Source organism: Papaver somniferum, chromosome 2, assembly GCF_003573695.1.
Source record: "Papaver somniferum cultivar HN1 chromosome 2, ASM357369v1, whole genome shotgun sequence".
Classification (NCBI taxonomy): domain Eukaryota; kingdom Viridiplantae; phylum Streptophyta; class Magnoliopsida; order Ranunculales; family Papaveraceae; genus Papaver; species Papaver somniferum.
In genome coordinates this window covers 25,225,560-25,248,539 of record NC_039359.1, presented here as the reverse complement: position 1 = coordinate 25,248,539, position 22,980 = coordinate 25,225,560, and the positions used below count along the sequence as shown (strand labels likewise).

The 22,980-nt window shown below is 38.6% G+C and overlaps 1 long non-coding RNA gene across 13 annotated transcripts; it reads left to right on the top strand.

Moving 5' to 3' along the window:
- Window positions 1-7,505: 7,505 nt before the first annotated feature.
- LOC113347176 lies at window positions 7,506-10,842 on the top strand. 13 transcript variants are annotated; one of them, XR_003358784.1, is made up of 13 exons: window positions 7,506-7,783; window positions 7,908-8,204; window positions 8,302-8,366; window positions 8,570-8,851; window positions 8,946-8,958; window positions 9,032-9,096; window positions 9,341-9,413; window positions 9,524-9,665; window positions 9,860-9,939; window positions 10,016-10,077; window positions 10,171-10,222; window positions 10,334-10,391; window positions 10,477-10,842. It is a non-coding gene; the product is annotated as an uncharacterized LOC113347176 (long non-coding RNA). The 13 variants fall into 13 exon arrangements; XR_003358783.1 differs by having other exon boundaries at window positions 8,559-8,851; XR_003358789.1 differs by having other exon boundaries at window positions 7,908-8,366; window positions 8,570-8,658; window positions 8,777-8,851.
- Window positions 10,843-22,980: the final 12,138 nt, after the last annotated feature.

The window sequence follows — 22,980 nt, the reverse complement described above, 5'->3', positions numbered from 1 at the left end:
TTCACTAGTGGAGAAAGACGCCTAATCATTCTCATCCTCACTGTTCACATTTATATATGTTTCGTAGTTTTTGCAATATTTATATTTTTCAGAAATTAAATCGACAACTTTAGCTCAACTCTCCCTTAGGAGCGAACCTGCTTATCGTTGTGCTATTTATTAGTGTAAGAAGAGTAAGGAATATATCTCTTCCTTGTTCCGCTCCCCGGCAGCGGCGCCAATTTTGATGAGGTGTCAAACTCAAAAAATATATATTCCTTACTTCTCTTAACACTAACTAGTAATACAATGACAAGCAGGTTCGTTCCTACGGGAGAGTTGAGATAAAGTTGTTGATTTAATTTCTGAAAATATGAATAACGCAAAGACTATAAAATAAATATGAATGTGATGAATGAGGATGAGAATGATTAGGGGTTATTTCTCCACTAGTGAACATGAATCTTCTTCAAAATACGTTTACTAACAATCCTAGACAAGTTATAAGTTCAACAATTTCATTAAACTCCAAAATCACTTCGTAGAATAAGTTCTCTACTCGTGTCTAGTCAATCAAGCCACTTTGAATAAGCTCGCTAGTATAACTTAACTAACCGGTATGTTCTATGAGTCGAATAGATCCTAACCACATGCACGTAAGTTCGATATGTTAACTTAGGGTTGTCAAATACACATCAAAATCCACAAAATCCTATTACAACGTTGATGTTTTGCTACTTATGATTATATCATCCTAACAATTAGGGATTAAGAATCTAAAATCTAGCATTAGTATCACAAGCAAGTTATTTGATTGGCCACTCAAATTTCCAGCAAACAATCCATGGTCATAAGCACGGTAAAAGACAATCAACAAAGAAATATTGAGGATTAAAAATCAAGTCACATAGCTTCTGAAATATCCCTAATCAAACAAGAATTTAGCTACACATAATGGAGTTCATGTGCTCAATAATCAATTCAAAAGATTCGGGATATATGCAAGATAAATCGAAAACAAAACCCAATCTCTGGCTGGTGGTATGAATGCGAGCAGGAATCTCCCTAAGCTGGACTGTTGGCAAACTGCAACTATATTGATGGCGTTGCGAACTGATGGTGGAAAGTGGATGGTGAAATCGTGCTGTTGTGTGCTTCAGGTCCAGGTTCAGGTACTTATTGCTGCAAACTGGTGCAAGTGATGATGGAAGTTGTAGTAGTCGTGAACTCAGGCCAGGCAGTGCTCCGATGATGGCTGTGTTGCTGCTATGGCTTGTAGACTGAAGTGCTGGAGAATGGATAGGTTGCAAGTGCAGTAGTGGTGGCTGTATGCAGGTGGTACAGTGGATTGTTGCTCTGGAGGTGGAGTAGGACTGAACCTGTGATGCTGATGGGAGGTGTATGCAGGCGGTGTGGTGGAATGAATGATGATGCTGTGGTGGTGTATGTATGCAGTGGAGATGCAGGTGATATGATAATGCGAACTGGTGGTGGTGATGATGAGAGAAGCTACAGCTCCTCCCTGTTGGAGGTGGAAGCAGTCGTGAAGGAGGTATATTAGATGTCTTCTGTGGGTGTTTGCGGCTCCTTTTATAGCTCAAGGTCTTGCGATTCCCAGATCCGAGTAAAACTCAATTTCCTAATCTTGCTGAATTCTAAAAACGCACCTGAATCTTCACCTTTCATCACTTTGATATCGACGGCAAAAACTACTTCCTTTTTCCCTGTCTTGTCGGCCAAACTAAACCCAGTACTTCTTCTTGTTTCCTAAAACTTCATAGATCTCTCACCATTCAGCTGAATTGAACGGCCTCTTGGATTTGAAATCCTCTGGACCCCTTGGTACACACGCTCACGAACTATAGCAGGAAACAAAGTCCCAGGCCGGATCCCAAAACTGATTCTAACCCAAGTCCTGTCTCCAAAATCATGTTGTTTGTCCTTACTTATTCAACCTTGAACATCTCTCTCAGCCAAACTCACGAGCCAGTGGAACCCATGGCTGACAACTGCACTTCGATTCCCTGCTGGCTTCAAAGTCCTATACAACACTCAAACTTAAACCCATGGCTAGCCTGGTGAAACTCATCTTGGCCGTGGTTCATATATTCTGTCAGACATCTGTGTGCAAGAAATTGCTGAGCACAGATTTGACTTGCTGGTGATTCAAAAGGTCATTGCACCTCCTTCTCTTCAAATGAGTAATTCAATTCAACACCAACCCAACATTTATAATTTTTCATAAGCTCTAAATCGCACTTCAATCGCCTCTGTTCAATAAGCTTAAAAACAACAGTAACAATCTATCTTCTCGCTGGAATTTCAAGTTCAAATCCGCATCATACTGGCACAAAGACTCATTTCTTTCGCTGTCAACTTCATTCCAGCACAAACCCGTGTCTCAGGTTCGAAATCCATGTCAAAATCTCCTCCGTTTATAAACTGTAGGAGCAAAATATGTAACGAACACGTGTCAAAAGATCAAGGCGGAAGTAACCTAGTTTAAATACAACTGTGTGTAGGAAATCAGATCTTCTCACTAGTTCTTATCCTATCTAGTTATCCCTAAGGGCAGTATTGTAACTTGATTTGTATCCCTACCCTTTATAAGGGAAAGAGAGAGATGTTTGTAGGGGATCGAATTCTTCCTCCTCCAACAACTAGAGAGAGAGCTCTTAAGTTTGTAACACTTCTTCCATTAATGGATCTTCATGTAACACTCCGATCATAGTGAAATCCCGTGGACGTAGGCTTCATTAATGTCCGAACCACATAAAAACTCTTGTGTTCATGTTTACTTTGATGCACTTCATCTCTTACTTGTTAGTAGATCTCCATTTTAGGTATTAAATCTCTTTGGGTGTGGTTGTTAGATTTTTAGCCACCACATTCTGGCGCCGACTAAGGGAATTACTGATCTACCGAGCGAGAGTCTTCTACAGCTTTTGGTTTTGAGGTAGTTCCAGTGAAGCGACAGAAATGAGAAGAAAAGATAAGGATTTCTGCGTGCAAAACCAGAGACGAGAATGGAGAAAACTTCAATAAAATCGAACTTCAGCGAGGAACAAATCGAAATATGACTAATCTTCTGCCTTATCTCCTTTCTTATCTTGTCCTTAAACATTGACATTTGAAAGTTTCAAGTTAAAATTTCAAAAGACATTTAAGGCTTGTTCTTGAGCAAAAATTTTAAAAATTTTCTAGGGTTTGTTCTTGAGCAAAAATTGGATTTTCAAGTTATGAAATCTAGGGCTCGTTCTTGAGCGAAAATTGGATTTTCCTTCAAAACTTTCACGCGATTTCTGATTTAATGGGAGATTTGCTATCACCGAATCTTGTTTTACAAACCCAATTAAGCTACTTTGAAAACGTTGAATAACGGAAGCTGCAGTTGATTTGGGGATTTTTCTGCTTTTGTCTTTTTCTATCCTGAATGATAAATCTTGGCTATTCACTGAACTGATTTGCTGCTGCAGTGATAACGGGAATAATGTATGATGCTGACGCTAGAGGGAGAATATCACAGCTGACTTTCTTAGCCGAGATGTGGAATACATTCACCATCGGGAGCTGAAGGATAGTAAAATCCATGAAAACATTAGTAATTTAATCGGGCTTCATCAACTGAATTTCTAAGAAGAAAGACACGAGACAAACTGCCACAGTTGGACCGAGCTCTGATTGAATTGTTCAAGTGCTGCAATCTTGTCAGTAAAATAGATTCGCCTGCCAACTCAAGCAGTACGAAACAATAATTGTGGACTCGCATGGAATAAAGAACTTCGGATGTATCTCATCACCATCTCGTCAATTTTCATCTCGGATGCATTCCAGATCATAAACTGCAATCAGCATCGGACTCGGTTACTTCAGTAAAACATATCTCGGGTTTGGTCAGAAGAGTTCATCGAATTTTATTCTTTAAGTGATTAAAACTCATCGCATCACAATCAAATTAGTCGGGTCTCAGCACTCAGCTTCGTAAGAGATCATCATCAGCACCAAGTGTTACTGTTCAATCCAACTTTGGTTGTTCTAACCATGTCTATTTATGACATCATATTCGGGTCTTTCCATCTCTGGGTTCATCGGCGGTAACTCAGTATCGTGTAATTCCACATCGGGGCGACTCAGTTAAATTACTCGGATCAAAACCATCCCGTGCCAGGTTACATCGGACAGATACCCAAGAAACAGGTCGGAGTTATCTATATCGGCCATTCCATTTTCACCTGCTACACCTAGCTCGGGTCAGTTCGTCTCCTATCGGGAAAGATGAACCATATCGGGAAAGGTAGTCACTTTAGATCAACTCGGGAAGATCACAAAAGACTCGCTTCAGGAATTCAGCTCGGCTCGGAAAAATCGAGTCGATTCATTCCAGGATAGCACATCCCCATCGGGACATTCATCTTTAACAGGGAACATTCTTAACTCCTCTCATTATGCGAGTTATTTTGATGAATGCTATCTAAAATCTTCCTCATATAATCCTGGTAAAAGAATGATTGTCCTAGTCAAGTGCAATCCACCTAAGAAAGCATGAATAGTTTGCTTCAATACCTGAGAGAGTACATCTGAGACCTTCGACATGCAAATATGGATTGCTTTTTACTACCTGTAGCTACGAATTACAAGTTCCAAAGCTTGGCATAATACCTAATCGTCGTGAAATGGTGCTGAATGAAAAATATGGGAGATATTTTGGGAAAAGAGAGATGTCCTGCTACATAGTTTGGGAAGAAATCGTCTATCATTAACCCACCTGTATCCATCATGAACCCGGATATTTGATTTGTGTACCCTTGTTATGACATGATTGAGCTTGTAACCATATTTGAATCCTTAGAGAGATATCAATATAACCATTGGAATTGTCACAGTAACCATTCATAGTTGAACTATTATGATAGCATGCTTAATTCTTAAACATAATGTCAACTTACCTGAACTTGTCGTCTATCTTGATAATCCTATGTTGTTAAAGAAGAAATTTGGCTTTTAAAATCATTGCTTATCCGAACTGAAAGTCGCAGGTGCATAAATTCAATCCCGAGTATCAGCTGAGAAGCAAAATGATATTGACAGCGCGAGCGTGAGCCTCAGGCGATGGCATAGACTCCCAGGGAGGGGAAACTTTGCTCATGGAGACGAAATAATTCAAGCCACCTCGGGAGTGCGGATTGCGTCGTAATGTGAAGCTGATACCTATTCTCAACTATCAGGAATGAAAGCTAAGTCCCGTCACTCTCAAACACTTATCTCATTACAGGGCGCTTAACATCAGAATTCATCTGTTACGATAGTTTAAACATTCAAAGGTTAACGACCAGTCCAAACTGGATTTTATCATTAATTGACAAATCCTGTCTTCCTTAAGTTATTTAAATAAAACGTTTAGTAATATTTTGGACTGATTTGGAGGAAACAGATCATGTCGCCAACAGTGCATTTGCCGAGTATGCAAACTGGCTAAAGTTTACCTTGGGTACTCACTTGCCTGACTTCTTGTTGCAGAAAATGGTGAAGGGAGTGAAATCATCTCCAGAAAAATTAGCTCGGGAAGCTACCATTATGAATAATCACTTCGGAGAAGAACTGCATCTGTCTCTGACCAATATCCCTTCTGCACTCCTCCATACAACCTTTAGTTTGGGCCTCACCAATTTCTGGTCACTACCCTCCATTAGGAGAAGAACGGCGAACACGTTCAAATCGGACTCGCGTACGCCTCTTAGAATCAAGATTCTATCTCAGATCTACACCAGACATGAAAGCTCGGCGCAGAGAGAACCAGGGTATCGAACTCCAGCGTAGTAACGTGTCGAGGCAACGATAACTACTTTTCTAATGAAAAGGCAATGTCAAGAATCGTCGCTTATGAAAGTGCAGGCCATGTGACTAGATGTTGGAAGTTGAAGCTAAGTATCACCTTTCCTAAACACTTAGTTAATTCAGTACAATGGATATAGCATTGGATTCATTCCCTGAGATATGTATAACACTCAAATGCTAGTGAATCGCCCAGATAAAACTATTTTTTGTTTAAAACCGGCCTGACTTAAATTATTTCGAAAGCCGTAAGTGCCTAATTACTTGGCCAAATTTTGAGAAAATGAATCTTGTCGTTAGTAATACTTCTGTTGATTGGACTTCGAATATGCAATCTGGTTCATGTTTTGCTTGGGATAGTCAATTAATTGATTAGTTATCGCAGAAAAATGATGATGGGAATGAGATCTCTTTAATCGTATATTGACCCCTCAGTGAGATCATCTTGGAAGAATCCTTTTATGAACAATCACTTCGGGTCAACCATCTTGGAGTTAACCATACTAGTCTGCTCATGAAACATCATTGCGTCAAAGGAAGCTATCTTGGAACAAATAGTTCAGGTCAATCAACTCGGAAAGCAACGAAGTAGCATCTCAAGATGCACCTACTCACGCCAGGTCAGTCGGGGCACATACAATCCACTCGAACTCCAGTATCTCGAACAAGAAACGTCTGTGACCAGCCTGTATCGGGCAATCATCCTCTTCGGACGACAACTGAGAACGCTTTTCTTAACTGCTACATCCCAACAGACAAAAGCTAGCGGCGATGCAGAAGTAAAATTCAGGATAGCTCCAGATATGACAAGTCAAGGATTGCCCAGATAAGCTTGTCTCGAAACAACAGATTGGACATCACACTTTCCTTCTCTTATCTGTTGACTCCCTTTGCTTATTACTTGCATGGAATACTCTAAGGAATGTCACTGGGCCATAGGAATTCATTAAAATGAACTCAAGAATTCTGCAAGAAACTCAGAAGCTCGAAAGTCGAAACATGGAGACCCTGATTGCTTAGAGAATCTGCACAATGAAGGCATGACAGAATGATCCAGTTTTCTTAAGTCTGCGAAGTTTATTAGGATATGCTAGTCGGACTATGAACAACAACCAGTCATCTCGGGAAAAAGCAATATACCAAGCTGCTGCGCCTATTCGTGTCGGGGAATATCCAATACATCTCGGGTCCTAGCAGTGAAAGCTTCTTCGTTACGAATGATCATCGGGATAGCAGCCAACTCGGACTGATCAGTGATCACATTGTCGATTCCAGCTTGCAAGGCTCATCAACTTACGAGCGACACCTAAGAAAGGGGAGAATCCTCTCCCTCTTGTCTCTAGATCTTTAATTTATGATAGTTTGAGTAACATCTGCAAAAACTCTTGAGAAGGCGCCGATTGACACTACACCAAATTCCCGGATTCGTAACAGGAATTCGTAACGGCTTTGAGACTGTTACAAGCCGTGCGTGCCAGTCACACGCTTGGTCAGACCTGGGTCGTAACACTTGGGGCATGTGCGTGTACCATTCACATGCGTCCTATTGTGTTTCATCTACACCGTTTATGCCTAAACTAATATATCTCTACCCTTCATTTAATTCTCGAGATGCGTCTTAATCATAAAAGTTCTAGTTAACCTAAGTCCCTCTCGAATGAATTTCTTCATTTTTTTTTCTTCCGTCGAAAATCCAGAGCCAGAGAGGCGAAAAACAGAAACCTCTTTTCCTTTTCAGTTTCTTCCGTCGATCTCTCAATCAAACCTCTTTCTCTTTTCTTCTTTTTTGTTTTATCTCCTCCTTTTATTTTTTTAATATCTGCTTGTCTTGTACAAAGTGAGATAGAGAAAGTAGAAATTAGGGTTTCAATCTCTATATTATGACAAATATGAATCGATGGCGATTGATGGATTTCGGAGAAACTAGGGTTGGATTTTGGTAAAAAGGGTATTTGTTCCTCTTCACTTCAAGGTATTGATAAATCTAAATAGATTTAATCTTTCTTCCAAGGCTAAAAATTCGATCTATAGGTTTTTTTTTCCTGTTTTGAATCTTAATCTTCTTTTTCTTCTTTGTTTTCTGATGATTGGTGAAGCAAATGCAAGAGAAGGGTGTTGTGATTGATAGATTCTGATGCTGTGAAGAACATAGGATTAAAATTCAGATTCCTGCTAAGGATTCATGGCGACAAAGAGACGAAGAACTGAATATTAGATAGGGATTTCTTCTGGTGATTGAGTTACAAAGATGGGTTCAATTGATTTTAAGGGTTTGAACTGATTTTGATTGAGCAACTGATGATGATTTAGGGTCCAGAAGATGGATATATGCTCGATTTGTGAGAAGAAGAATTGTCAGTTTATGTTTCCAATTGGGTCATTCTCATACTTTGGTTAAATCTTAAACCCTAGCTTCTATTTCTTGAAAAAAAATCTGAGATTTTTTTGTTTAATTGTGTGTATTGGTTATCTGTTGATCCAACCCTTTAGCGGTGGGAGCAAATAAGGCAATGAGATAGCAGGGGTGGCTACCTTTCGTTGACAGTGTTTATCAGGTATACTCAAGGTTACTTGGATTTCAACCAAATTAGTATTGTTAAGCCTGTTAAGCCCCCCACAATCAACAGGAGGATCACTGTTGAATTATGAATTATATAGTAAAGTAGTGAATCTGTAACTGTTTATGTCATTATAATCCTGTGGTTCACTGACATAGAATACTTAAACATCTTTAAGAGTTTCTTAAGTGGATATGCAGGGAATCTCTTTGAGGAATCTTTAGCATTCAATAGATGTGGAGTTGGATTGTTTATGATGGTTAGCTTATGTATTATCAGAATCATCGGGGTTTGGTTCAATATAACTTCTTGAAATAGCTTCTTAAAATTTCTTGATTCAATGTAACTACTCAATCTACGTGCTTATCGTTTTCTAGTGGTGCTCACTTTTCTGGTAACAAAATCAGTGAAACTGGTGCTGGAAAGCATGTCCCATGTGGGAATACCGCTCTGGCTCTTGCAATGTGTAGGACTTACAGAAGGTTGTTCTCTTTTTTATGCTTGACTTGCTTTATTGTTCAAGTGATTTGGTGTATAAGACTAATTTAAGGGTTTCAATCTCTTTGCATTTTGCAGGCTCTGACTGAAGGTGAGCAAAGAACTTAAATCCATATGTACCACATGTGAATGTCTTAGAATGACCTTTTTCATAAAACCCTCAGGTGACCTTTAATGCTGCATCACTCGCATCGGAGGTTCAGAATGCGATCCCAGCAGGACTTGTTAGGTAGAGCTCTTATCTCTCCCACCCAATCTTCAACTCGTATGCCCTTGAGTGAGTAAATGAGTGTTCAGGAATTCTCTTAAGTTCCAAGCCAATGACTTGGTTGAATATGTCATCGGATTTCATTGGATTTTTAATTGATATTGTCTTATTTATGATGTCGTTTGGTGGCACAAACTAAAAATCATGACTAATGCCTATTTAGAATATATAATTGATATTGTCTTAATTGATATTGTCTTAACAGTTTTCCAAGATGAGTATCATTACAGTACAAACTAAAAAGCAACTGTAGAAGGATTTGTTGTAGAATATATCAGGTTTGCTGAGAAATTTTCACTTAATTCATGAAGTCATTTTGTCAAGGTGTAAGTCTAGTTCATGTTGTAACTGCCTTCGTGCTTGTTATTTATTTTTGGAAATGATGCAGGAATTTGGGACTGAAAGTTAAGATAGTTGCATCTTTTGTTCAAAGTTGGTTCATTGGTGAGACTGTTGTCTCATTCAAAATCTATGTTGTTTGGGCCTTAAGTGGGACTATTAAGTGGGACTCTTGTCTTACTCAAAATCCTGTAAGTTACTGTTACCATGTTCTTTTGTTTTAGTTCTGTAGGACTGTATATGATTCTTATACTTCCAACCACTTTAACAGAACTGCGAGCGTGGGAATACTTATTTTGAGAGTGACAAAGGCAGTAACACAATTTAAATTTTAGTTGATGATCATACATGAACTCCTCTCACATGGTTTTACTCTTGCAAACAGCTGAAATGAGTTTCATAGAGAGTGAAGAAGTAGAAGATGGTGAGAAATACAAGCTAGACAAATAGACTGGATTGATCAAGGTAATCAACAACCTTTGCTTACCTATCTTCTCTACCCAAGTTTTCATTTGAGGTGTTAATTGGGATTTGATTACAGGTAATCTTCCTGGATGTTTTCTCCGAGCTAAAGCCATTGGTCTCATGCCTATGATCGACCAGGTAATATTCATGCTATGCACTGGCTTAACATTTTCTTGGTTTATGAAGAGAATCTAAAATGGCATCTCATCTCATTGCGTGGATGTATGATAGATGCAGATCAGTGTTGTTGGCGGGTTAATGTTAATACTTGTACTTATACAAGGTCAGTTGTTTGCATTTTATCTAAAGGAATGCCATGTTAAGAGGTATCATTTTATATAAGTAATGGATTTGCTGACATTATGCTACTTTATGATGATAATTTCCATTGAAGGGATATGCATATCCATGTTGGCTGGCCTCTATATCGAATATATGGGCATGCATTTGAGGTAATGTGCTGCGAAGAACTCTCATGTTGGGTCTTTACTCTTTATTTACTGCTCTAGTTTAATCTGAAATTTTATTGTTTACTAGGCATTCAAGTTGATTGTGGCTGATCCTGATACCAATCCAAGCTTGCACTGAAGCTATAGATAGCCACAAGGATAAAACTGGTAGTAAAGGAGGCACCAAGAGCAGTGAGTATTAACCTTCTTGAAATCAATGATAAAACCTAGTGCAACATATACTGTAAGAGCTATGTAACATGTGGTTGTGTAAACACTTTTATCATTTTAGTAAACAACTTGCCCAGCATAGAATGAATGTAAAAGAGTGTTTAGGTACTTATTAGAATTTTTTTTTGTACTTGGAAGAATTTGTATTCTTTCTTAATAGAACTGAATGAATGTGGATGTAAATTGATTGAAGCGTTGAACATGGATGGATTGAAAGGTTTGTGCAGGGTAGTATTTGGAATTCCGGTTTCCGGCAGAAAATGTACTGCCGCTCAATACTGACCTGGTAAAAATTGGTCAATATTGACTGGCAGTAACTCTTTCTGCTGTTACAAAAAAGGTTCGTAGCGGCTTCCAGGTGTTACGACTGTCAAATTACGAAAATTTCGTAACGGCTACTGCCTGTTATGACTGGCCACGTAGTAACGGCCCACGCCTGTTACAACGCCGTTGCAAACCAAAATTCGTAACGGCCACATTGCCGTTACAAAAAAAAGGTAACACCCCTTTTTGAAACAAGAAAAGTCGTTACAACCCATTTTAGTAAAGGCTCAGTTCTGTTTCTAATCCCAGAATTTGGTGTAGTGTGAAACCACATGACGAGTCCAGCAAAGAGCTTCAAAAATTGAGAATTCTATTTCCGAATGTCGTGATCGGTTTTCTTATATCAAGAATAAAAGGCTAAGAATTTTTTATCTTAGAAACTTTCTTTACCTAGTGTAACATGCCACAATATTCGATTGATAGTGCAGATATAATCTTCTATCTCATTTACTAGTGTTTCTGTATATACTTTAGATTCCCAGGATGGCGTACGACACAACTGGACACGATAATACAAACTGTCTTGTGGGACCTTTGAGGTTAATCAGGCGAGATACGACAGTGACATGATGACGTGGGAGATTCGGCGATACTTTGAGCAACGTGTGACTGAGACAGTCCTCTAGAGTGTGACGCTTAGCGAACAAGGAGCAAATGCTTCTCCAGAGAACCAACTCACGACTACTTCCTTCCCGTTTCAAAAAATCAGGAGCAAGTCATTCCGGGACAACATGAAACAACTTGGGCATACCCTCGATCAGTAGACAGTAAATCATCTCGGGCATCATCAGTATGGAATCGATTACCTCGCTGCAATGGCCGACTGCAACTTCGGGAAATAACACAACTGACTGCTCATCGAAATCTTTCGAAGACACCAAGCCTGATTACCAGTGAGACGCTATCTCACCTTGTCGAAGCGTATAGCCGGGGGTGAAACCTGAAATGGAAGAAACCAGGACAAACAGCGGAAAGAACACATTCTTTGAAGAGAAATAACTACGGGGGAGAGTTCGGAGGTTTACAGTAAATTTGTGCCAACTTGTAAAGTAACAAGTCTGCAGTGAGTCACGAGATAACCGGTAACTCTAACATCCGGAAAAGAACTTGCAAATTGTGGCAGCTAAGTGATATAGAAACTGAATATATGAAGAACACAATATGTGTTGGATCAAACGTACAATGGTAAGAAGATGATGTGACAAACGCAGCGACAGATTATTCGTACTTAGGTCATCAAATGGAATGGCCCGTGATGGTCCAAAAGTTTTGGTCCCGACCAAAACTATCGAGTCGAGGTTACCAATACACGACATTATGGTGACTAAATAACCTGGGGGACGCCTTGGGTTGTTAGCGTATTGTAACACACGGATCATTCGTACTCGGATCACCAAACGGAATGATCCAAAGGTGATCTAAGAGTCCTGAACGAGTCAGGGGCTAATCGTAATGGTCATTCGTACTCGGGGCGACGCCAGTGTGGAAGTGCCGATGTGACTTACACTTGAATGGTCATTCGTACTTGGGGCAACGCCAGTGTGGAAGTGCCGAGGTGACTTACACTCGAATGGTCATTCATACTCGAGGAAGTGGCAGTATGAAAGTGCCGAGGTGACTTACAATCGATTGGCTATTCGATACTCGGGGCGGTGGCAGGGTGCAAGTGTCGAGGTAACCTAAGGGTTCTGGTGGTTGGAAACCATCAACCGATTATCAAGGCATGAGTACTTGATAGTCAAGCATACAACATTATTCCCATCGCAAGTGTGATCGATTATCAAGGCATGAGTACTTGGTAACTCACTTGATCCGGGATAGTCGTTTGATGGCACCCAGGATATTTGGGCTATAGAACCTAGGAAAGACCTAATACACTTCCATTGGGTCAAAGAACCAATGATGAGATACCTCAATTGGGATATGGCATTGGGACCGATAACCCTCCTTGTTGAGTGTGTTCAACAGATATGGAATATTAACTAATGCCTACTTTGAAATGCTTAGTATTACAAGAAAACATGTGTGCTAAACTACGAACACTCATGAAAGATGCAAGGGAGTCACACATTTTGTAATGGACTTAATTTGTCAAGGGAAAGTGGTACTTGGAGGATTCATTTGGGAACCCACAGGGGCACGCGACGTATATCAGCAACCGGGGAAACACAATGGTGACGAAAGACCTACCAAGTCATCAACATATGAAACTTGAATTACGCGTTAACAGGGGACAACATGAACCAAAGAGGCTACATATAGGGACACGGAAGATAAGAAGAGTAACTGTCTTAGTCGAGAATTGTCAACAACAAAATCTACGGACCGAGGTCACCAACCAAATAAACATTGCAGTGAGACGAAGGATGCAATGAGATTACGGAGTTTCCCAAGTCTCTGAATCAAACTAAATATTGCAGCAATGAACTATGTTGTATCGACATCGCTAAAAATCACACAAAAGTATGAGGCATTCGCGAGGAAGGGCAGGATATAGCTTACGGCTATACTTCTCACACCATTGCAAAATGCAACGAAACAATGCGCCCAAGTGTGTGGACTTGCCAGGTCGATAAAAGGAACTTATGGACTTCATCGTCAGCAGCAAGACCAAAATCTATCACCGAAGAAACGAGCTAAGTATCGCTTATCTCCAAGGCTGCAAATTGTTTTAGCTAAAGGGGACATGTCATCCATAATTTCGGTTCCTCATCGGCCACTATACAATCTCAACTGATTACTCGCTCGAATAGTGTTAAAACAGGAGCTTAAGTACTTTGTGCACAGATATAGACGCATACCTTCGGGTGAGAATAAAAACGTGGAAGCTAAGGACAAGAGCTAGTCTGGGGATCAATTGTTGTCTCGAGAATCCGCAAACGATTAGGGGCAAGTACGCGTACTAGGAAGGTGCTAATGTTATTCCTTTGCGCAGTCCCTTCAACAACATTGGAGAGTCACAACACCGCAAGAAAAATCTTTTGGAGGAGCGCGAGAAAACCCTCATCTTTTGAAGCAAATCGAGGACACCAATATCGCCAGCTGGTTCACAAGATAGCTCACCTATCTTAAGTAATTGTATACTGTGTGTATTCAGTGGTTATTATTTGCGTAATCACAATGACTAAGGAGAATACGTATATTAGGAAACTTGACATGCCATTTAGATAACTTGAGTAACTTTCATGTATATTTTCACTTTAGATAAAAAACGCTTTCCTGATTTATACTATGAGCATGTTTAGTGAATAACATCGCGAGTACGGGAACAATCGGTCACATCCTTAGAGTCCTATGGAAACAAGTTTGACCACAAAAATGCTAGAAGTTAAAAAACTCATTAGATTTTCAAATTTAAGGATTAAATGTGAGCCTCTCAGGGCAAATCATGAACCTTCCATTGATTTTTCAGTTAACCGAATAGTCACACGGGTCGATTCACTGTGATGTTTATGCTAACAAAAAAGTTTTGATTTCGCATCGTAATATACTTGAGTTATAGAAATTGTCAATTCTCCTCATAAGCAGCAACAACTCATGTCCATCTGGAGAGTTTCAACTACGATTTGACAAGAACCGATGCCTGATGAACCATTAAAAGTTTGAGCATGGACCACCAAGGAGAAACACAACAACTTCGAACATGATGAGTGCATGGCCCAGAGTCTAATCAGTTCGTAGATGCTCCATGTATACTTCAGGAAAAAGAATAGCAATCCAACACGAAGCGAGCGGAGATTACCAAGGGAGACTAATAGCTTGGGGTAGAGGTCACAGTTCAGTTCACAATTATTAGCTTAGACTAGACAGTACAACCCGACGGCAGAAGAGTTGCAAGGAATAAAATATCACGGCATGACGAAAACAATCAGCAACCTTTGAACCAAAAGTTGCTTTGAAACTTCGCACAAGAATAGGGGCAAGTATGCATACTGCAGACGCAATTTGTATTCTTCTGCTCAGTTCCTTCAGCAATAATGTGAAGCCATGAAGCCCACCGCAAAGTACGTCCGATGCACCATTCAACCGAAATTATCGACCTACCCCAATAAAAGACCTACAACAGAGGCAGACACCACCAGACTAGTATCAAAAAATGAAGTCAGTTAAAGCCGAGAAGAACGACTCTACATTAGAATTTCCCAACAAGAGTGCAATATTGAAGCGATAGTCAGCAACACCAAGAGAGCTGATCACCAAAGTTAGACACAATTGAATAGTCTCTTCGAATCATGGAACCTCCATATTCAGTTGAATCGAATTCGATTCGTTAAAACATTCCAGACACCAACACCATCTTGAGAAAGTTCTAAAAAAATTGTCCCGAATAGAACCGCTACCATCCAGAAATTTCAACTCCATATGAAGCCGGTTCAGAAGTATAAGTATACCCAAGAATTTCAAATCAACCCTTACAAGACGAGACACTTGACTCCGAGACGATCATCTAAGACAGCACGATTTGAATTCATTTACAAAATCGAGAAAAGACAGAGCCGAGTAAAGAGGAAATAAGCACGCAACATTGAGTACAGTTGAAAGAACCAACCGGAAAGTACAACAAAGAGCGGAACTGAAGACGCTGATATGCCTAATCGGGAGGCCATATCCATACAGCTCGAAGCCCAACAAGAAGCCCAAGTAGCCATTATCAAGCAGTTTACAGAGAATCAATAAGTCAAGGCCCGAAGAAGAAGTATCAAATGCAATACAACAACACAGTTGCATGACCCGAAGGATTTTCTTAAGGATTGCTCTTCGATCAAACCTCAAGAAAAGGGGAATAAATGTAGGATAAAAATATGTAATGAACACATGTCAAAAGATCAAGGAGGAAGTAACCTAGTTTAGATACAACTGTGTGTAGGAAATCAGATCTTCTCACTAGTTCTTATCCTATCTAGTTAGCCCTAACGGCAGTATTGTAACTTGATTTGTATCCCTACCCTTTATAAGGAAAAGAGAGAGATGTTTGTAGTGGATCGACTTCTTCCTCCTCCAACAACTAGAGAGAGAGCTCTTAAGTTTGTAACACTTCTTCCATTAATGGATTTTCCATTAATGGATCTTAATGTAACACTCCGATCATAGTGGAATCTCGTGGACGTAGGCTTCATTAATGGCCGAACCACATAAAAAATCTTGTGTTCATGTTTACTTTGATGCACTTCATCTCTTACTTGTTAGTAGATCTCCATCTTAGGTATTAGATCTCGTTGGGTGTGGTTGTTAGATTTTTAGCAACTACATAAACCATTCACATCCAGTTTCAATGACAGTAAACTGAACTTCCTCCATTTAGATTCGTACTGAAGAGTCTAGGTTTTATTGACTTCTAAAACCGGGTCCTAATCTTCATTGAAAACCATATGATTCCCATGTGTTCCCGGCGTTGAGACTCTTGGCAGTAGCTCTGACTGAGCGTGAATAAGCTAGGACGAGAACAAAGAAAAGCAATTTGTCCTGGTTCAGTTGTCTAGCTATTAAAATATAAATAGGTGGCCCCAATCGCAAGACTCCGTCTGCCTTTAGTGAATCTGTCAGCAGGTTGCCCCTCATCCTCGGCTTGGCTCCAAATAACACTTACCCATGGAATGGCAAATCTTCCCCTTTTGCAGCTTTTTTTTCTTCTTTTGCCTAAATTGACTCCCTAATACTTATAAAAGCAAAACAAAGCGTAATATACAAAAAATACAAGAGGAATAGCTAAGAATAACAACGAAATTGGTATTCAAATGATGTAAATTAGGCTCCTATAAAATTCCCCCACGCCTAATCTTTACTAGTCCTCGAGCAAACTAAAATACAACAACTCCCTTTCATTGAGGACACTGATGCACTTAGCATGTGTAACAAGGCTTTAAACCCCTAGGTGTCCCTAGTGGACGAGTTATAGTCTCGTGAGGGTTTACAAGAGATATACCCACAAAACCTAATCTTCCAATTTATAAAGCGTTCTAGCGTCGCAAGCATCCAAAGAGCTATGAGGACATATAGTTTCTCCATGCTAGTAATAAGAAATTAGAAATACCAAAGAACATATTCTCATTCTTAAATGTTGAGTGAGAAATAACCATACCATAATGAGAGAACGCGTGTTTGAGAGTGATCAATAAGCATTTCGCCTCGACTTCTGCCTCACCAATAGGGTTTTATGATAATTGCACTCAATAAGATGACTTTTTTATGGGTCTCACATGTGTGCAGGTAGGAATGAAGAGAGAAATCCTACATACGTTGAATGGTGGGAAGGAAACCTTCTGAATTATTTCTGGAGGCTTCAAAAGATCGTGGAAATAGAAATATTTTTTAATGATCTCTAAGAAAGGAAATCAACCACTATTATCGAGGATGAGATTATTTACTAACCTTCACATTCGATCGGCAGTATTGGTAGCAGCACTCTCACAGCATCCAATAGAAACTTCTTCCTTCGGCTCGTCTTTTTCATCTTCTTGGTCTTCGTCTTCGGTCTTCAACTGTTGATGATAAACTATTGAACTTAGATCCTTGACAATTTGTAACTCTTTTCCTCAAATTCCTTTTCCCTTGAAACTTCTTTATAGATTTTTCTTCCATCTTTACGGCTTACTGAATAAATAAAAACTAAAAACAATAATAAACTTTTCTCTTGTCTCGTTTTTTCCTTCTATTTTTTTTTTCTTTTCTTTCATCTTTTTTTTTATCAAGACAAGAAAAAAATATATATAATACAAAGTGAAAAATAAAACAAAATAATGAAGTAAATATAGCCGCTGGAGAAGTACTTTACCGCTTGAATCTTCACAACTTCTATTGTCTTTGTATCATAAACTTCAATAACTTCACATCTTTTCAAATTTTTGCTCTTGTAAATAAGTCTTAATACTTGGATATAGAATTGTGCTCCTTATATGCAAGTCTTCAACATATATATAAAAAACTTCTCATTGTATGTTGCTTTACTTGGATATGAAATTTGCTACGTGTGTTGTTGCTAGTAAACCTTAAACGTCTTAAACTTTCCTTGTACATTTTTGTTAGAGCACTACTCGGTCGAACTCGCATGCGTTGATATCTCAAGAATGTTTGTCAATGTTAGCGATCAAAACTATGAGTCTTGATTTCTAATCTACTGATAGCTAAGTCTCGGACTAGGATAGAAAGTGTAGTTGAGCTCAAGACTCCATGGCGATTATCATACAAAGACGAAGAACTACTCAAGGAACTGGTGGAACTTCATCGACTAAAAGGTATGTGGAGACTTGAACTTATCTATCACTCAAAAGTCTATCTACTCTATCTCTTATCTTGAGGCAAAAGTTGTTTTTCTATATAGACTTTGATTATGCACATTTGCTATTTCGAGCCGAGTTTATCTCGCTTATCTATTTCTCGAAATATGTGTTGGTAAGCTTTTTATTTGGCCAAGTTCATCTTTACTAGTGACGAAAGTCATATTAAGTTTCAATTACTTGAAAATTGCTTTGACGAAAAATAGTGTGTGAACAACAACTATATAACGTCCTATAAGAATGTTTCAATGATTGAAATGAGAGTTTAGATTATATAACTATGGTTGTATATAAGAATTGTGTGGTAACTCATACATGTATAAGTACTTATTCCTTGAACCAAATTATGCGTACTTTGCTGCTCAGGAAAACCGGAACTAGAGTCCGCTTACCCAGTCCGCGTACCAAGTCCGCGTACTGTCGTAGGTTCTCATCCCAAGAATTTCTACTGGAGTTCGTGAATTGAAAACAAATTTATTTCGGGTACTTAAGTCCGCGTACTTTAGTTGGTTATTTTCTAAAAACGATTATTCGTGAACTTAAACTTATATTAACTAAGGAATGCAAGTTTGCAAACCGTGGCTATAAAATTCATGAATCGATTCGAGTGAATCAAATCTTTTTTGCTTCGATTGTGTCTTGTATACTTCTATAAGATCTAAGCAATTGAAAGACTCTCTAACTAGTTCATTTGAGTTATTTGAACTAGTTACGGTAAAGAAGAATATGGTTGATATAAAAGTACTCATATGTCTAACCATATGGTTAACTACTGTTGAACCAACTAAGTGTACATGTTTGGGTACGGTTACACAAACCTAAATAAACGTGCATTTCATTTGTGTGTAACAAGCTAAGTATCGATCTAACGGTTGAAAGATATTAGCTTGAATCTAATCAGGTTTTCATCTAACGGTGAATATTGAATGCTTTGTTACTAAGCTAACATTGATTGCAAATCCTGATTTGAAAGACTATATAAGGGAGAACTCTAGAAACTGGGAAACCTAATCCCCACACGTCCTGTGTGATACTAGTTGTATTAGTTAGATTTGATTCTCCTTTAACCTTAGGTTTCTACCGAGACCCTGTAGGTTAACGACTTGAAGACTTCATTGGGATTGTGAAGCCAGACCGATACTACTTTTCTTGTAGTTGTGTGATCTGGTCTTGTTATTTATATCGTACTAAGTACAATCGTAAGATTGGCCTGATATTGATTTCTCCGATAGGCAAGATATAAAAGTAATCACAAACATCTTCGTCTCATCGTTTGTGATTCCATAATATTTTCTTTTGCTAGTATATTAAGATTATTGTGAGGTGATTGATAATACTGAGCTGTTCTTCGGGAATATAAGTCTGGTTTATCAATTGGTTCCTGTTCACCTTGATTTATCAAAAGACGAAACAAAAATTCGTAGGTATTTTTGTGGGGGACAAATTTATCTATTACCGTAGACTTTTTTGTGTGATACAGATTTGTTTATTAAAGTCTTCGACTGGGTCGTAGCAACTCTTAGTTGTGGGTGAGATCAGGTAAGGAAATCAAGTGCGTAGTATCCTGCTGGGATCATAGAGGTAAGGAGCGCAAGTGTACCTTGGATAAGTGTGATATTGATTGGGGTTCAACTACAGTCCAGACCGAAGTTAGTTTGTAGTAGGCTAGTGTCTGTAGCGGTTTAATACAGTGTGTTCAATCTGGACTAGGTCCCGGGGTTTTTCTGCATTTGCGGTTTCCTCGTTAACAAAACTTCTGGTGTCTGTGTTATTTCTTTTCCGCATTATATTTTGTTATATAATTGAAATATCACAGGTTGTGCGTTGAATCAATCAATTGGGAAATCCAACCTTTGGTTGTTGATTGAAATTGATTGATCCTTGAACATTGGTCTTTGGTACCGTTCAAGTGATTTCTATTGTATTCAATTAGACTCGAAAATTTCTATTTGCTTGAGTAAGTATTGAATCGAGAAATTGAGATATAACTCTTTGATATAATTTTATTAAGATTGAGTCTGACTGTCTAGTTGATTCTCTTAAAAAGTATATTGGAGTTAGTCCATAGAGATTGCTAATCGAAATATTGGGTGTGGTTGTTAGACCCCCGCTTTTTCAATTTTGATTTCGCTCCTCTTATTGATGATGATGTGTGCTTCTATAGACCTGTTCTTGTCGAGAGAATGGTGCTAACTGCAAATCAAACTACAAGAAGGAGGCGCCTTTCATCTATAGACGTCACCCTCATGATTGACAAAATTAGCACGCAAGACATCAAAAATAGTGCTGAAAATGCTGTGAAATTGGGTAGCTCACCACTCTACCCGAAATTAACGTACGGTGACACACATTCAAAAGAAAGCTCTTTAGTCATCTACAAAGAATTTTTTGGTCTGGTGCCTCTGTTGATATGAATATGGGTAGTCTCCACTAATGATTGATCAACAACTCTAATACTGCATTTCCCCTTGCTCCTGATTTGCATCACCGACACGATTATATCCATTATTTAACACTCTAACAAGTAAGGAATCCGGACGTAGTTCCCTAACACTTCCAAGTTCAGTTATGTCGGTCAAAAATCTCTATGTAAACATACCTAAAAGTATGCTAGTGCCTCTAAAATCTCTATAAGTTGGAAGTTTGTATACGTCAATTTTTTAAGGAACCCTACCCCCACACTTAAATCAAACATTGTCCTCAATATTTCAAACCATTGCAAAAATAATAATAGGAATACTTGAAAATGACAAGGAAGTAAGAATTGGAATTGTTCACCTGATTGACGCATATGAGTAACGTTTAGAAAATATATTCCTCATATATCAACAATCTGAAAAATTAGGGATCCACCCATATAAAAATCTGCATATATAACAATAACTTCATAAAAATATTAGCAAATGGTGGTAAAAGTAAAACTATCTTCTTTAAAGAGTTACCCCCACGCTTAATCTTTTCTACACTCGGAAGTGCATACAAAACATAATTGGATAGAACTTCCATTGACTCCTCTTGGATAACCTGCATGGTGTTAGACTCAATCACATATGGTGGATACTTAGAAAGCAAGAAATTCGGATAATATTTTAGAAGCACATAATTTCATCCCCAAATGAGGTATCTTCCTAAAAGTCGGGTTAACAACTCTATGAGAAACTACTTCAAGTTTGGGAGGATCATCATTAGATAGAAATTCATATAAAGGGTTAGACAAACCTTGCAAAGCCTCATGTATTATCGGATCCTCGATACTGCTGGATAATTCCGTTCCACATCATAAGTATCATTCAACCGTTCTTCATCAGTTTCTTCTGTATCTATAACTTGCAAATCTTCATCATCAGAATCGAAATCTGCTCCAAGTAAGTCATCGTAATCCTTACGGTCTTCATCACAAGTTGACTTCTCATTCAAAGTATTCTCAATCACTGAACTAGGTTTGTTCTTCACAAAAAAGTCATAATCATCATCGCTCTCATACGCAACATAAGTTTTACCATTAATAACTGTAGTGTTTCTGAACTCAAATTCTTCCTTTTGAATAAGAGGAAGATCATTATAATCATGAGTTAAGCTAGTAACACCGTCATTATCAACATATAAGTATTTGTCTTTTACGGAATCATCATACTCTATATTGGCATCCATGGGAATGTTAGAATGAGTTCGAACCTCTTCCTTGTTCCGCTCTTCTTGAATTTGATTCATGCCATTTCTGATATTATTGTCTATATTTCGTTGAAGTTCTTGGAGTGATTCATTGTAACTCGGCTGAAATTCACAAAATTGTTTTGTTGTTTGAAGCACTTGTTGCATTACGGAATAGAAAATTCAACAAAACTATCAAATTTCTGATTTGAAGATTGCTCCGCCAAACTTGGATGAACACCACTTTCACTCAATATATAGTTTCCATCCCAAGTCTCATCCCTTTAAATGGGTGAATGATCATAAATACGATCAGGAGTTGGGCTAGACTCATTGTATCCAGGTCCATTTGGTTGTCCACCAAGTTATTCCATTGTCTTTAGCTCACAAAGAATGTTATCGAGCATCTGCACATGTCTAGAATTAAACTGATTAAAAGTACAATTATCCTCCCATCCTTGTGATCGTTCATCATATCCAAAAGATTGGTTTTGATTATATCCCAAGTATGGTTAGAAGTCATGAGAATAAGGTTGAGAGTTAAATTGATAACCATAATATGCATGGTCTTGTGAACCATATGGATTACTCTCAAAAGGATTCATCTTGCACACAACTAGTTTAGAGACTTACCTCTTGTTCCAATTGTGCACGCGCAAAAGCGAGTGATTTACTGTACTTGAAAATAAGATTCTACAAAAGATAAATTAGTAAAAGCAAAATATGAATAAAAAATGCGAAAACAGAAAATTAAATAACAACTCAAACTACCTACTGCTCCCCGGTATAATCAAAAGGTACTCGACTAAATGCCCGAAAGAATGGTTAGTTTTTTTGTAGCTCCTAATGCTCACTGAACCAAGCTTTTCCATGAACGTCTGTAAGTTATGTCCAAATAGTTAAATGAGATTAATTTACTTTCCAAACAGAAACGGAACAAGGATCAAGTTTGGGTATTTTGGGCTCGAGCTGAATTTCACTAAGACAACAAACGAGGTGATTCTGTATCTAGTTCTACCTTGGTTCTGTGCAGCTATTAACAATCATTCGATGGTCATGTTTGAGGAGTTTTTGGAACTGGCTAGGTGATGTTTCAACACCGACACAAGAAC